Source organism: Chinchilla lanigera, unplaced genomic scaffold (assembly GCF_000276665.1).
Source record: "Chinchilla lanigera isolate Chin_1 unplaced genomic scaffold, ChiLan1.0 scaffold00043, whole genome shotgun sequence".
In the NCBI taxonomy this organism is placed as follows: domain Eukaryota; kingdom Metazoa; phylum Chordata; class Mammalia; order Rodentia; family Chinchillidae; genus Chinchilla; species Chinchilla lanigera.
In genome coordinates, this window is record NW_004955444.1 from 10,288,147 (window position 1) to 10,301,526 (window position 13,380).

The following is a 13,380-nucleotide window of genomic DNA, read 5'->3' on the forward strand; positions in this document are numbered from 1 at the left end:
GAGGCCTTTATAGGTAAATGGTCACAACTAGACACCATACTCTAAAGTGAAATAAATCAGACCTGCATGTGGAAGCACTGCATTGTTTCACTAGTGTAAAACCTGAAAGAGTTAATTTAAACTAGGAGGTATGATAGACATTGCGAAATGATAGGAAAGCACTCAAGGGTAAAGGGCCACTGGGATGTGGGAAAAGAGAAGGGAAAGAAGGAGAAATTTTATATGTATGTATATACAGGATAGTTAACATAGTTGTTCTACGGTCTTCTATTTCTTTTCTGCAAGAAACTGTCAATAAGTCCTTGACTGATCAATATCGCATGTCTATATTTGTTTTCATGAGAAACCACTTTGAAGATATCAATATGTAATACAACAGGCATTGTTAATTTCCTAACACTTTGTTTGTAACTCTGTATTGTCTGTACTGTTCTTTTGCTATTTTGTAAAAGGTTGTCTGCCTGTTAAAGAAATTTTTTTCAATAGAAGGCTAGGGGTACCTAGAGTTTCTGTAACTGATGACAGGAAGAGAGAAAACAAGGTCTGTGAACAATGATACATATGTCCCAAATATTTGGAATGGAAGCAGAAAACGGCAAGCGTAGGGTGGTGGAAGTGAGCTTTGCTGACGGGCGGTATCCAGTCACATTTGCTGAATGGTTGAGAGAGGCATTTTGATGGCATCTTTCGATGCTGTAAACAGGAATGACTTGGATGTAAGTACGACAAAAACAGAGAGCAAGGCGAAATCATGTCTTTTTTATCTCAGTGTCACAAGTACCTGGCATGATGCCTACCATATACTTGGTGTTCAATAAATATTTTATAAATGACTGGCTTGATGAATAAATAAATAGTAAAGGAAATTTCCTAACAGATGGCTTTCATTTTAGGCAGATATTTAGAAGCAGGTATCACTGCGCTGTGGCTCAATCACACTAGGTAACGTGGAAAGAAAGTGGACACCAAAGTACTCCTGCATGTCTTTGGGAAGTTTGGAATCTATAGGAAGCTAGCATGGCTACACAGGAACACTTAGACAATAATATATACCAAGCCTAGTAATATGTAACAAGCCTATATGTTGCTAAGTTTATGGGCAAGCAGCAAGTATGCTCAGAGAGAGTGAGGAAAAAGAATTATCTTGTACAGTATTTACTTGGAACAAAATTGAGTCAACTCATGTTCCCGAGTCATTGTATTAGCAAATCCAAAAGTGTTTTATTTTCAGAAATCATCATTAAAACTTGTAAGTGCATAGATTTTTAATTCTTACAATATAAGAATTGAATCAATTAATCAACTTGTCAGTAAACTAACAAATAAGGAAGGTGGATAAAATGGATTTTTAATTTTCTCTCTGTACAGTCCTGAAAAGAAGCAGTGTGCCAAGCTTGGTAATTCTGCTTTCTCTCCAGATAGAAGAGTGCTTGTTATTGGAAGAGCTGGTCAGATTGTCCCCCTGGAGTTGGTATCTGTGATGGTGGTGGCTTTATAATCCCTCTGATGACATCAGAGACTCCTGCTCTGTCCTTGTTGTACCAGCCATTAGGTGAGACACTGTTGGAGAATTCACGCCTATGCATGTTCACCAATCTAGTTATGTTGCTATCTTTGAAAGAATCTCAATAATTGAAATTGGTAAGAATGTGGTGGAAGTATATGCAGGAACAGAGACTTTTGTACATTTTAGAAAAGAAATTTTTTTTCAGGTTCATATCTGGATTGAACTCTGAGGCAAGGGAAGCCCCAAAAGTTGTAATTTAACTAACGCTGAAATATGTGATTAGTCATTTCTGTTCTGACCCCTTAATTAGGGTGATGCCAAGAGAAAAATCTACCAAGATGTCTGGTTTAAGAATGCCTTTTACATGTTGTTATATTTTTATAATGAATCTAGTTATGATCATAGTAAAAATTTATAGAAGTATTAGGGAGAAGATAAAAATCTCCAGTTCTAACTCTCGGAGAACACTGCTTCTTGGCATATTTTCTTTCAGGATACTTTATGAGCATATGCACATGGTATGCTCTAAAACACTTCAAAAATATTTGATTCTGATTTATATATATTGCTTGTACAAGACCCTGCTTCTTTTACATTAATTTATGTCTAGATATTTTGCAAGTCATTATTTTTCTCTTTTTCTTTTAAAGATAATAAAGAATCAATAACAAAATAACAACATAGACAAAAACAAAACAATGCAAAACAATAAAAATGATACAGGGTTTCAAAACAGGATGATAGGAATTAACAGTGATTCTTATATTACATATTATCTTCAATATGTAATATTCAATGAAGTTGCTCAGATTACCAGATGTAAGAATGAAAGATTGATCAAACCAATAAAGAGAATAAAAAATAATTTAAAAAGACCATTGGAAATGATACAGTGCTTCACTAGACAAGATGGTAGGAATTCACCAATGGTTGCTATATTGCATATTGCTCTCTTCAAATTAGTTGTTCAGATTACCAGATATGAACATAAAAAATTGGTCAAAGAATTTAAGCATTAACTTTTCCTTTCAATAAACTATTAGACATCAGAAGTACAATTATCCTATCTTCCTATACACATATAGATATACATATACATATATCTATACATTTTCCCCTTCTTTCTTTTTCTCCTTTCTCTCATCCCAGTTGTACCTTCCTTTCAGCAATTTATTTCCCTTTTATAATACCTATTGCATGTTTTGGTTTTATTTACTTTTTCAGGTTCTTACACTAGGGAGACAATATTATATTTACATATGTGGGTCTGATTTATTTCACTTATGAATATGGTCTCTAGTTGCATGCATTTGCCTATAAAAACCTCGAGTTTATCTTTTTTTACAGCTGAGTAATACTCCATTGTATAAAATACCACAGCTTTTTTATCCATTCCTCGGGTGATGGGAATTAGGGTTGTTTCCAAGATTAAGCTATGACACACTGTGGTGCTGTAAACATGGATGCACATGTATCGCTGTGGCATGATGTTTTTATTCTTCTGGGAAAATACCCAGAAGGGGAATAGCTGTATTAACTGGGACCCCTAATCCTAGTTTTGTGAGGAATCTCCGCACTAATTTCCACAGTGATTGTACCAATCTACACTCCCACCAACACTGGAGGAGTTCCTTCTTCCCCACAGCCCCTCCAGCATTTGTTATTCGTTGATTTTTTGATGATAGCCATTCTTTCTGGGGTGAGATATAATCTCAGTGTTGTTTTAATTTGCATTTCAGAATGACTAATGATGTTGAACATTTTTTCATGTATTTATTCATCATTAGTATCTCTTCATTTGAGAAGTGCGTATTCATCTCAGATGCCCATTTTTGGATTGGGTGTTTGAATTTTGGGGGCCTGATTTTTAAAAATTCTTTATATGTTGTAGATAGAAGTCCTTTGTCTGAGAGACAGTTGGCTAAAATTTTTTCCCAATTTGAGGGTTTTCTTTTTACTCTGTTATTGATTTCTTTTGATGTGCAAAAACTTTTCAATAAGATGAGATCCCATTTGTTGATTCTTTGAAGTATTTCCCATGCAATTTGGTTCTTGTTCATGAAATCTCTGCCTACCCCTATGTCTTCAAAATTTCTACCTACTTTCTTCTCCAGTAGATTTAGTGTTTCTATTTTAATATTTAGATCTTTGATCCATTTTGACTTTAGTTTAGTGCATGGTGATAGACATGGGTCTAGGTTTAGTCCTTGGCATGTGGAAAGTCAGTTTTCCCAGCACCATTTATTAAAGAGGCTATCTTTCTTCTAGTGTATATCTTTGGCCCCTTTGTCAAAGATAAGGTGGCTGACTGTGATTGTAGTTATGTCTGCATCTTCTAATCTGTTCCACTGATCTTCAGGTCTGTTTTTTTTTTTTTTTTCGCCAGTACCCTGCTGATTTTATCACAGTAGCTTTGTAGTATAATTTTAAGTCGGGGGTTATAATACCTTTGCCTTGACTTTGTTGCCCAGGATTGCTTTTGCTATTCTAGGTCTCTTCTGCTTCCAGATGAACTTTAGGAATGTTTTCTCTAGATCTGTGAGGTATACTAATGGTAATTTAATTGAAATCGCATTGAATCTGTACAACAATTTTGGGAGTATGGCCATTTCCACAATGTTGGTTCTTCCTATCCATGAGCAAGGAATATCTTTCCAGTTTCTGAAATCCTCTTTGATCTCTTTTTTCAGAGTACTTTAGTTTTCACTGTAGTGATCTTTTACTTCTTTTGTTAGATTGATTCCTAAGTATTTCATTATTTTAATGGTATTATGAAAGGTATGGTTTCCTTAATTTCTCTCTCAGTCTGTTTATTGTTTGTGTATAGGAATGCTATCGATTTTTGGGTGTTGACTTTGTATGCAGCTATGCTACTGAATTTGGTCATTAAATCTATAAGCCTTTTGGTGGCATTTTTGGTGTCTTCTATGTAGAATATTATGTCATCTGTGAATAATAATAATTTCACTTCTTCTTTTCCTATCCTTATTCCTTTTATTTTCTTGTCTAATTGCTCTGGCTAGTACTTTCAGAACTATATTAAATAGGAGTGGTGACTGTGGACATCCTTGTCTTGTTTCTGATTTTAGAGTAAAAGCTTTCAGTTTTTGTCCATTTAGTATGATGTTGGCTGTTGGTTTTTCACAGATGGCTTTGATCAGATTGAGGTAAAAGCCATCTAGTCCTATTTTCTGTGGGTTTTTTTTTATTATGAATGAGTGTTGGACTTTATCAAAGCTTTTTCAGTATCTATTGAGATGATCATGTGATTTTTGTTTTTGGCTTTATATATCATTATTTTTTTCAAAACTTTTTTGTGGTATTTGGGATTGAACCCAGGGTCTCCGCACTGAGCTACATTCTCAGACCACCAGCCCCCTTCTAAATTTTGAGACAGGATCTTGCTACATAGCTAAGTTAGTCAGGCTGAGCTTGAACTTGTGATTTTACTGTCTCAGCCTCCCTGAGTGCTGGTATTACACGTGTGTGCCACCACATCCAGCCAAAAAGAGTGATTTTTATTCATTGTATTATTTTATTCTTTGGTTGTAGGTTTTGATTCATTCCCAAATCATTGACTGTTTCTTAGGCGTTTGATTTATTATTATGTACAATATTATAAACATCATTGTACATATCATTTATCTTACTTTTTGATTATCTTCTGATTGCTAATTTGTTTTCCTTGTAAATTATATTTAAACTAGCACCCAGGGGAGTAGTAACCTTGGAGTACTCTGATCATCACTGAATATGATGATTTAGAAAACATTCTATTTATTGCTCAATACAAAATGTTCTCTTATATCCTTAGTTTTTACTTTTAAATTACCCTGAGGTTGTGCATTTGCCTTTGCTTGCTATGCCCTTGTATTTCCTCCTTTTCCATGTATTACTTGTGGTTATCTTCTGCCTACTTTCCTACTATGAGTGTGATGTTTTTCTTGTGGATTGAATTGAGTTCTTTATGGTTTAACTCTATTGTATTTTTCATAAATATACTTTCCAATTTTTTCTTAGGATTTTTAAAATTGGGCTTTTGATATGCATATGTTTTAAAATGTACAGGCAACCACATCTATCATTCTTATTTTTTCTCAATACTTATTATTTTTGTGCCTCAAAAGTCTTTTCTTATCTTGAAGACAAATATTAACCTACATTTTCCTTAGAGGTTTGCACTTTTCTTTTTTGTATATATTTTTCTATTTTTATATTATAAAGTGAAGGTATAAGTTCATTTTAATTAATTTCTCTAATCAGTCACTAAATAATTATATTTTCCTCTTACTTTGTTGTTCTTCAAATTATAAATGGTTCTTCAAATTATAAACAGTTATCATTACTGTTTATTTTTGGGCTTCTCTTTTTTTTCCTAATTTACATGCCTCTTTAAATATCACTACAATATTCTATTAATGAATGAAGATTTATGATATATTTAATTATCTGAAATTGGTACTCTTACTAGTCTTTTGAAAGTTACCTATCTGTTCTTTCCTCAGAAAGACAACTTTACCTACTTCTAAATATATTAAAATGGAATTTTGATGAGAATTATGAAAAATCTAAAAGTTACCTTGGGAAATATTCATATTTTCTCATGCTTTTTGTTTCCATCCATGTATGGCTCTTCATTTATGTCCTTATTTATATATTTGGAAGAATTTTATAATATTCTTTGTATAGATCATAAACATTAAAAAGTGTCTTTTCCTAATTTTTTGTGTTCTTCTTTAGTATTATCAATGGAATAGGTAAGCTACTTTTATTTTTAACATTTTTATTATTTACTTTTAATTTTCTATATGGCCATATAATGATGGTATATATTTATGGAGTACACTGTAATTATATGATACGTATATATACTGTTTTATTTTCTGCTATTTTCATGCCAGAATCCAGGAAAACTTTTGATACTGAGAAATTTTTGTGCACTCAACCATAATCTATCTTTCAAGTAAATATTTTAAAACCAAACTACTACTAGAAATGGTATAGTTTGCTTCTTTTTAAAGAAAATGAAGCTAATTAGATTTATTGTTTTCAGCTGTTGGTGACTTGGCTCCCTGATTTTCAATTTCTATCATATGGAAAGTTTTATGCTAGTTCTGTAAACCACCACAGATTTTCCATTCTCAGCATTGTCCCATGGTAGCTAAATATCACTCTTAAATAATAAACTTGTTAGTTAGGAATACACAGCAATCCCACCGAATCCTTCTGGCAATATCTGCACAGTGATAAACACTTTGGTAGGAAAGAATCGAGTGTGCAAGATGGTAGAATCTTAGTGGACAAAATGTTTTCTGGTGATCTAATATAATATTGATACAGCTCTAGGTAATATGGTTTGGGATGCCCTACATTACCATGACCTGCGTGGGTAGCGAGGACCTGAGAAGGGGTGGTGGGAGATTAAAAACTATAGACACATACTCAAAAGAAAGCGGGGACCAGGTGGGATCTGACATCTCTGATAGAGAGGCAGTGACAATGTCTCAGCCTCAGCATCTTTATTTATACAAAGTAAAACAAAACAAAAAAAAAACAAAAAAAAGTCGGGGGGAGTGGAGCATGAGACATAATCCAGAGTGTAAAGTCTCAGCATGTGCGGAGAACTCCAAAAGCAAAAGATTCTCAAAGCTATCTTTACTACAGTCAATAAGGAAGGACACCAAGGCCAGACACCTGCTGATGTGCAACTGAGCTGGAGGTCAAGTTGTTTGCACAGTCTGACTCTGGCATTCGTGTCCTTGGGACTGGCTTTGCTCTAGTCTCAAGGAGCTTGCTGACCTCAGGCTCAGCTGCTCCCCACACTACATAGGCCCTGCAATTACCTTAGGTGATATGGATATGAAACGCATGAGGCTAGAAGTCATTCTAATTTTCCCCAAGGACAGTAGGATGATTGATGCATAACGGTCCTCTGTGCCCTGCTCCTAAGGGTACCCAAGGCGATTTGGTGGGAAAGCTGTGAGGCAAAACCGGGCTTTGCTTTCATATGAACTTTCCTTTTTAGTCCCAGTTTACTCAGTCGCTTGATAAACTTGTTTTAGCCCAATGTATCTCAACCTAAACTGCCAGTTGGAGCCAGCTTGGGAGCTCTAAAAATACTGTTACTTGGGTTTCACTCCCAGAACTTTTCATTTAGTTTTGAGTTAAGACTTAAACATTGGAATTTTATAAGCTCCCTCATTGTTTCCAACGTGCAGTGGAAGCAGGGATTCCGTGGACACTCCGAGCCTTTGTCCTTCATAAGCAAAACAAGGAAGATAATATTGCATATGGTAGTAGTGGGGATTTAACGAGAAATAGGAAGTTCCCTACTTTCCCATCTAAAAACTTCATAAATGCTAGGTGTTCTTATCATTACAAAGTGAGGGCTGCGAATGTAGCCCCAAGTGTACACTATGGTAGGAGGAGGTAGCTCCAAAGTACTTAAAACCCAGGGCTCTACACTTGTGCAGAGTAAGGTGCTGTTACTTTTGAGGGAAGGAAGTATAGATAGGCATCCTGGGGACACACGCACTTCTGCTTTCTCAAATGCGGCCCTGCTCAGCACTTTCCCGATTATCTCATAAAGCCATTGCATTTCAGTGTTTCCAAATTTTACTCCTTATTTATTTCATTACTAAGATAAGGCAAGGAGAGAATATGGTTAATTTTCAAACTATTTTACACTTGGTGAGAAAGGCCTAAGCTCACTTAGATAGAAGCCTTTTATTTAATTCCCTTTCCAGCTAATTGTGCTTTAACTTTAAATAAGCATTCAAAGTCCTTACATTCTAAGAAATATGGCACAAATCAGCCATGAGATTTCTTTAGGAGACATAGAACAGGTCTTCTAAAACAACAACTCCACCAAACAGCAGATAAAGGGAGCCTACTTAAATATTCAATAGAAGCATGAGATCTGCAGCTATGTTCTTACTTCTTATAGTTTGTATGGCTTCCCAGTATTTCAATCCTCTGTAATTGGGCTTATTTTAAGACTATTCTGCAATAATTTGAGTGCAATGACTTTATATATATATATATATATATATATAGATAGATAGATAGATAAAAGTTATATTGCTGGCATCTTTTCCCATATGGTGCTAGCAATTTGGATTTTAGTAGCAGTTTTTATAACTTGCAGCTTACTACTAAAATGTCAGAACCCTTGAGAATAAAGCAACTTTTATTTTAGGTGTAGATTCATTTGCTCTGATCTCTCAACCAGAAAAACTGACTCTAAAGGCCTCTTTATTCTGAATGAATTTAACTTTCAGTTCACTTCTACCTTTCCAGTTTATTAAGGCTGAGAGTGTTCCAGTATCTCCTCTTTGTTCACTTACTGACATTAATTGAACCTGTGTCATGAGAGGGATGCTGTCACCACAGTTAACAAACTGACCTTTATTGCAATGGAAACCAAAGTATGAGAAGCCACATTAAAAAAAAACTCTCCTTGCTAAAAGAACGTATCTTTAAACTAAGCAAAGACTCTCCTAGGTTTTAAACCTACTCAAGAAATCTGATCAAAAACAATGTAGATTAACTTGTTCTAAGAACACTAATAAATTTGCCTGGGTGTTCGTTTTTAAATTCGAGCCAGATTTTATAATCACCGGGTGGTTTTGAAATGTCTGAAAAAAACTCACTGGCAAAATTTAACTTTCCAGTGTGTTCAAATGGCAGTATTTACCTATTTCAATTCTGGCAATGTCCTTCTTGCCCATCCTTCTAATCTACCAAGGAGTGGATATTTTTTGTCATTTATGTCTCATTTTAATAGACAGCACATGATTCCAGGCCAGCTGTTTTGTAAGGATACTTCATACTTGAAATTTACTAGGTTTGATTATTATTAGTCTGTGTAAATAGGTTTGTTGGCCTAAAAGTTAACGGTCTGCAGTAATTTGTTATAATTAATTCAGTGGGAGGGAGACGTGGCTCTCAAGTGATAATTAAAGTAGCCTACTGACTTAGGGTAGTATTTTCAACTAAATAATATTTAGAACCATTTAGGGACCAACTAGGGGGATTCTGGAAATCTTTCTTCATTGCTTTGGCTGGGCTCACGAACTACACTTGGGTTAAAAGAGATTTGAAACCAGACTTAGTCTGGCGGGATGACACTGAACCAGTCCTGGTCTGAATGTGGGAAACCCAATTCTGTTATGAAGGTCTTGAGAGATCTTTCCTTTCAAGTATGATCATTTGGGTTGGCTGGTTCTGGGTTGGCCTGTGAGACTCTAAGATATTAGACTCCCTTCTTTTTATGGCAGGCCCGTAAAACCTCCTGTCTCTAATTGTGGGTAATTTGCCCAAACTAGAACCATCTGTGGTAATTTAGATTTCACGGTGTGGATTCTTAAACTCAGGATTAGGTCAGAGCTGGGCTAGGAAATACGTTGAAGGTGCTAGGACATGTTTTATTCAAAAGCCAGCTACCTATGGATTGAGGGCTAATGGTGTTTCACGGCATGTGACAGATTCCGAACATCTGTAGTTGTTTTTCAGAGTTCAGAAAAATACAAGTTTCCGGGAATTACTCATACTCCCAGTCATAGCACAACTATGACCCAATGAACTTGATGATAGCTGTGGTCCAGAAAGCTCAATGATTTTCCACATTAGGTAAGTGGAATGATATGGACACTGGTGTTTTCATGTCTCTTAGAAGGCAAAAGGATCCCCCCCGCCCCCGCCACCAGCCTTCTTAGTAGTTAACTAATTCACCAAGATGATTAGAATATTCACTCTGCGTCAAAGCATGCAATCAGTTCTCACTTAACCTTGGAATTAATTCTTCAGAGACATTTCTTTGCCAACACTTTAGAGATATTCTCTGACTCATTCTATCTGGCAAAGGTGGAGGAGAAAAAAAGCCATGTTCCATGTTTTCCTTTCAGTACAAATCACCGTGGGTGTCTTTTTCCAATCAAAAGGAATTTTCTCTTCTCTTCTTCTGACTGCTACTCTATTTGATGCTACCTTATTTTTCCCTATGTAAAATTGTCCGTTCAGTAAATTGCAACTGTAATTTATGTTTAATACCTTGGCCTTGAGCTATGGGGAGCTATGGAGCAGCGGAAATGTGAGTAGTCTTGAGTGGCCGTGTTCTACTAGATAGCAGTGAAATGTGCTTTTGAAGACTCATGAACAAAACAATACAAATCTTATCAATAACTTTTTTATGATTATGTGCTGAAATAATAATGTCTTAGATACACTGGTTAATTTGAAAGTATTATTACAATTAAATTCATTTATTTTTTAATGTTTTGAACATGGGTACTAATGTTTCTAAAGTGGTAACTACAAGCTGGCAAAGATTGCAGTAAAAACATTAAGCTCAGGTAGTGGTGGAGTATGATTTAAAATAGGCAGTAATCAGAGGCTTCCTGATGGAAGCCCTCCCATTGTAACAAGTCCTCCTACTTTAACAGGCAGCTTTTCTCATTCCTGTCTGTTTTAAATTAACACATTTTCCCCATAAAAACATCTGAGGCCAGAATCTCCTCACTCAGTAATCCCTGAAAGTTTACAAATGATAAAGTGAGAGTTTATTTACCCTCTGACAAGTTCTGCAGTTTGAAGCATGACCGATGGGTTCATGAGAATGAAAGCGGCTGGGTAAACAGTCCCTATGAAATTCTTTTTTTTTTTTGGTTTTTCTCCGGTACCGGGAACCGAACTCACGACCTTGCGCTTGCCAGGCAGGCGCTTTGCCACTGAGCTAAATCCCCAGCCCCCAGTCCCTATGAAATTCTTAATGGTCCTGGTTCAATTAATAACGGAGACACTGCTGAACACAGAACCCATTATGGCACTTCTTGACGGGCTGGCTGAAACGACCCCTGTCTCACCAACGAGTAGTGACAGTGTGGGGTGTTGGAAGGAGCCCAGGATTTGGAATGAAATAGACAGACAGAGTATTCTGGACTGAGGGTAAGTTACGGAACTTCAAGCCCTAATGTCCTTATTTGTAAAATCTGGACTACACAGTGTCCGAACCAGTTTATGTAAATACAGTGATGTAATATATATACATATAAAATGCCTAACATAGTATTGGGAGATTGTGAACCTATGGCAGGTGCCACAGCAGGCTGTTTGTGTTACTTTGCTTATTTTGATCACATTTTTTTTCTGAAGAGTAGCACTTTTGAAACTATTCTCTTTATTTTACACTTCAAGGGTTTCGGTATCATTTTATCATTTAGGCTTGGAATTTTCTCCAAAGAAAGTCTTAAGTAACGAGTTCAGTGTTTTATATAGGTATAGAACTAATCAGATTTTCTATTCCTTGTATGTCAGCTTTGAACGGTTGTAGTTTACAAGAAATTCATTCTCATTTCTAGCTTGTCAAAGATATTCTCTGTAGCAATGTCTCACTTTCATTCCAATTTCTCTCTCTCTCTCTTCCTCTGTTTCTCTTTCTCTCACTCTTTCTTCCCCCTATATTGATCAATTCAGTCTTTATCTATAAGTGTCTCCATTTTGGCTTTGTTCCTTTATTGATCATATTTTTCATGTCATTGGCAACAATTCTTTTTATTATTTTGTTCTATTCATGCATTCACTCAAACCAGAATTTACAAGGTGGCTACATGGGACAAAGGAAATATCAATTCACATTTAATGAGAAATTGACTCATGAAAAGAGCATTGTTATCTTCTAACTTGTCCACATGAAACTATCAAGATTCATAATTTAGAAAATAATAATTACACATCAGAGCCAATATTCTGTATCTTCCCAGTACATGAAATAAAATTGAGGCACACTTGTTTTCAGAGGAAATCATGTTTCGCTTGCTTTAAGTGAGTGTGATATGTGCTCACCCAGAAACCACTGAGGATTGCTACTTTATTGGTGTCGTGTGCTCACATTATTTTAGGCCAGCAGCCATAAAAAGAGACGAAAAAAACCCAGTTGATATTCATTAGAATGGCATTTATAAAAGCTTTTAATGAGATAAACAAAGAGGATCTTAGCAAATAAGTTCCTTGTTGTCCAAACTCACCAAAGGTTAGAGGTGAATGTGCTCATGATGCTGGTTTGTGTGTGTGTGTGTGTGTGTGTGTGTGAGAGAGAGAGAGAGAGAGAGAGAGAGAGAGAGAGAGAGAGAGAGAGCAAGAGAAATTGAGATTGGGAAATGTAATCAGTACTCTAAGAATCTAGGAATCTTCTGCAAAATGTTGAGTTAATTGATGAAGAGAGGAAGATGGAAGCTTCAGGGGAATAATTAAATTCAGATTATCTGCTGACAGTATTGAAAGAAGAGATTTAATTTTTCATCCTTACAGACAAGACGTGAGGATATTATGAAACAGTCCTTGGCAACTGATCTAGTGAATTCTCAAAAAGTACATTTCTCCTCACAAGAAATTAAGGAACTTCAACAGAAAATTAACAAAATTTAAGTGTGACACTTGAAGCTTGTCAGAAGGGAGGTAAAATTGTGAAGAAAAGACTAAGACCTAAACTGCCTTAATGTGGACCAAAAACAATACAGAAGCCATTGAACTCCTAAACAATATAAAGGATTTAAGGAGCCATCTGAGATCACTTCTCTTGGACCTTCATCCAAGGCCTTTGATTGTGAGAATTCATGCCCTCCACTCCAGAGAGACCCACTGTGGAGATGAGCTTTAATTTTTGTTTCTGTCTAAAGACTCAAGCTGAAACCTATGTTAAAGAATTTGCACATGAAAATTTTTGGAGAATGAAGTCAAGCATTGGCTCCCTGATGAATGAAAATCTTGAGCTGAATGTTGAGTTTAGATGTTGACTGGCCAAATGACTGGCAACTAGCTTTCAAGTTTTGAGACAGAGGTTGGGTTTTCTTAACATTCATGCAGCATACACTGTA